Source organism: Pseudophryne corroboree, chromosome 8 (genome assembly GCF_028390025.1).
Source record: "Pseudophryne corroboree isolate aPseCor3 chromosome 8, aPseCor3.hap2, whole genome shotgun sequence".
Lineage (NCBI taxonomy): Eukaryota > Metazoa > Chordata > Amphibia > Anura > Myobatrachidae > Pseudophryne > Pseudophryne corroboree.
Genome location: NC_086451.1, coordinates 50,009,794 through 50,013,412, shown reverse-complemented (window position 1 = coordinate 50,013,412; position 3,619 = coordinate 50,009,794). Strand labels below are relative to the sequence as shown.

Genomic DNA, 3,619 nt, shown 5'->3' with positions numbered 1-3,619 from the left:
GGTAGACGAGGCTTACTTTACAGAAAATAAGAAATCCTCCCTTACCTTCCCTGCTTCTAAGGAGTTAAACTCCTTGTTTGGAAAATCCTGGGAGAACCCAGAGAAAAAATTCCAGATCCCAAAGAGGGTTCTCATTGCTTTTCCTTTCCCCAAAGTGGACAGTGGGAAGTGGGAATAAAAGTGGGAAAACCCGCCGATAGTAGACACTTCTGAATCTCGGTTCTCTAAAAAGGTGGTTTTACCTGTCCCTGGTTCAACCGCTTTGAAAGAACCAGCTGACCCGCAAGATTGAGACTACGCTCAAATCATTATACACAGCTACAGGTGTAGCTTTAAGGCCCAATATTGTTTGTGCATGGTTTTCTAAAGCCATAGTAAAGTGGTCAGGCACATTACTAGAAGAATTGGATACTATGGATAGAAGAGACACTGATTGTTTTTACATCCCATACAGGATTCTGCAGGTTTCATGGTGGAGGCCATGAAGGACCTTGGCCTGCTTAATGCAAGGGCTTCTTCCATGGCTGCGCCAATGGTCTGCGGATGCAGAATCCAAGAAAAGTGTGGAGAACCTACCCTTCACAGGTCAGGTTCTGTTTGGGGATGCGTGGATCCCCACGGCAACTGCGGATAAGTCAACCTTCCTTCCCTCAGCAACACCACCAACTAGGAAATCTTATCCTACGTCTACAATGCAGTCCTTTCGGACCACGAAAGTTAAAAAGTCCAAACCCCCTTCCACTTTCCAGAAAACCTGCACCAGCAGGCTCCTAGGAACAGAAAAAAGAAGGGCGACCTGGCACTGGTCATAGCTAATTATCAAGATATTAATCTGTTAATTAGGTGAAACCAAATAATGGACAATTGCAATACAATAAACTGTCAAATCCCCTTCCAGTTTGGTGGTGCGCCCAGAGCCAGGTAGAACATGTTATCTATGGTGAGAGAGAAGGAAGGATCTTGTGTGGGCACACTCTTAGCTAGTTGAAATAAATTTCAATGAATTACAAATTAATGAAAAATGTGTTTAAGACATAACTTTATTAATTGACAATTAAAATTGATATGAGTACCCAATGAAAAACATATGATCCAAATAAGTTTAAAGCAAAAATAATAATACTAATAAGGTAAGTGTTTGAGCATGTACGAAAAAAATACGGAATGTTCTGGTCCTGTCTCACGAAATGTGATTAGAAAGGCTGTAGATACTTCAATATACTACACCCATTTCAGCCTGACCAGTACAGAAATCTGTATTAATGAGACCACTATGTGGTCGATTGTGTAGTCGGTCTATAATGAAAAAAATCAGAATAATAAGACAATGCTCAAAATAATGCCGGTCACCAAAATTTACAAAAGTGATTATAAACAAGGAAGACTATCATAGTCTAGATAATTATAGGCAGTAACAAGATAAGATGATTGGAGATGGAGAAAAGTGGTGACACTGCTGTTGGTGTCATGTAACGCACGTCAAATAAATTGAAACATACTCTACAACACTAGGTATTCCCTGTGAGTCTCCTCCTCCGGTACTGACCCAGCCCAACACTGTTTAGCTTCCAAGATCGGACGAGATCGGGCGCTAACAGTGTGGTTTGATAGTAGAAAGGTAGGTGGGTTTGGACGCCAATGAGAGTGCACCTAGATAAAGGGGTGTCACAGATTGTGACATAGGTAAAAGAGTGGATCTGCTTTATGCGTTAGGCTGGACGCATCAAATCCCACTATAGTGGTATTGTGCACCCTGGATCGCAGATGAGAGTCCACAGAAATAGGAATAGGATAAGAGCAGAAGTAAAAAAAATTACATCCAAGGTAAAATGATATGATATAACAGAAGAAATTACTGCGGTACAGCATGCAAACACATGCAGACTGTAATAATTATGGTAAATGCATAATTGTTGTCCCACCCTACGGAAGTCAGGCTTTACACTAGTATGCAGCCCTATGTCGGCTGAACACTGTCTCAGAAACCACCAGATGGTGAAGTTATACTAATATTCCACAATGTCAGTATATTAAGGCTATTACTAACCTATAAAGTTGGTAGGAATCACAACCTAATTAATTAGGCCGGTATAGATGTAAACAAGAGAACACAAAAGCTGGCTTACATATACTTGTTAAAGTCCTATCAAATTAGGCAATGATATAAGCAGGTATAGACAGATTAGTAAGTGTAAATCACCACTGGGTTGTAGCTGAATGAAGGGTATACAAGACGCCCTCATAGGCGCTATTAGAGTACATAACCTGTGTGTAACCCGCGGTGAGGATACTTCCGAGTGCTGGGGCTGGAGCCGGTAGACCCGCTATGGAGGAAAACGCGTTTCACCCTGCAGGGCTTGTTCACTTCCTGGTTATGGAGGATTTTGTTACTTACCGATAAATCCCTTTCTCCGATTCCACAGGGGACACTGGACGCCCACCCAGCGCCGTTTCCTCCTACTTCACTTCTCTGTTTGCAGGTCACTGTGTGACTGCACATTTTGTTCATGTTACCCTTTCACTATGTTTCCAGGTTTCCTTGGTGTTATCCTGTTTTAAATGGTTTAGCGAACCTCCTCTACTTTAACGTTGGTATTTTCCAGCTCTCCTCGGGCACAGTTTTACCTAGGCTGGCTTGGAGGGGAGACATAGTAGGTGAGGAGCTTACCACAGTGTTAGAGTTTTAAAGTGCCAGCTCCCAGTTGCTGCCTATTATATCCCCATTGTTACTGCACTCCAGTGGCCCCTGTGGAGTCAGAGAAAGGGATTTATCGTTAAGTACCAAAATCCTGATTTTTTTCCTATCCTCGAGAGGAAAAAGAAAAGATGAGAGCAACCTTTTAGGGATTTTAAATTTCTTATCAGGATGAACCCACTCTTCAAACAGGGTATTCAATTCCTTTAACGCAAGAAAAGTGACTGGGGATTTATTTTTTACATTAAAATAAGGTGTCAGAGGAGTGTGAGGAATCTTATCAGGAATTTGCAGAACATCTCTGATAGCCTCTATAAGAGTCTCTATTCCCTGTGACAGAGTAGCATCCCCCCCACTTCAAATCCACCTCACCCTCTTCCATGTCTGACCCATCAGCGTCAGAGTCAGACTGCAGGATATGGGCCAGAGATCGTTTTTGCGGACAAATGGGAGGGGATTGAGGCGCTGGTTTGGGGACTGAGTCTCTATAAACTCATCCACTGTCTGTCTTAAGTATTGCGTCTCTTTCTCATTGCACGATAGCTTTGTAGAAATATTTGAGATCATTGCCTTAATGCAATTAACCCACTCCAGTTCAGCCCCGCTATTCTGGGAAGGTGCACTGCCCTGAGTACCCAGTAGTGACCCCCCTGGTGAAGAGGAACACTCCGCTGTACAAGAAACACACGCTTTGCCTGACAATGTAAATGTGACAGCGCACACACACACGCGAAGAGGTAAAGCACAATTAACCCACAAAGAGCCCTTCATGGAGACACAGAGTTATTTGGAGCTAGCCCCCACCGTGCCCTTATCGTCAATGCCAAGCTTAGCCGGACCGCAGACTAAGTACCCTGATAGGGGACTTAGTACACTAATAATCGCTACCCCCCTGCTATGACCCCCTGGTGCCGCTGAGGTAAT

The 3,619-nt window shown here is 43.3% G+C and overlaps 1 pseudogene; it reads right to left on the bottom strand.

Moving 5' to 3' along the window:
* Positions 1–1,497: 1,497 nt before the first annotated feature.
* Positions 1,498–1,616, bottom strand: LOC134950376 (5S ribosomal RNA; annotated as a pseudogene).
* Between the last annotated feature and the right edge of the window lie 2,003 nt (positions 1,617–3,619).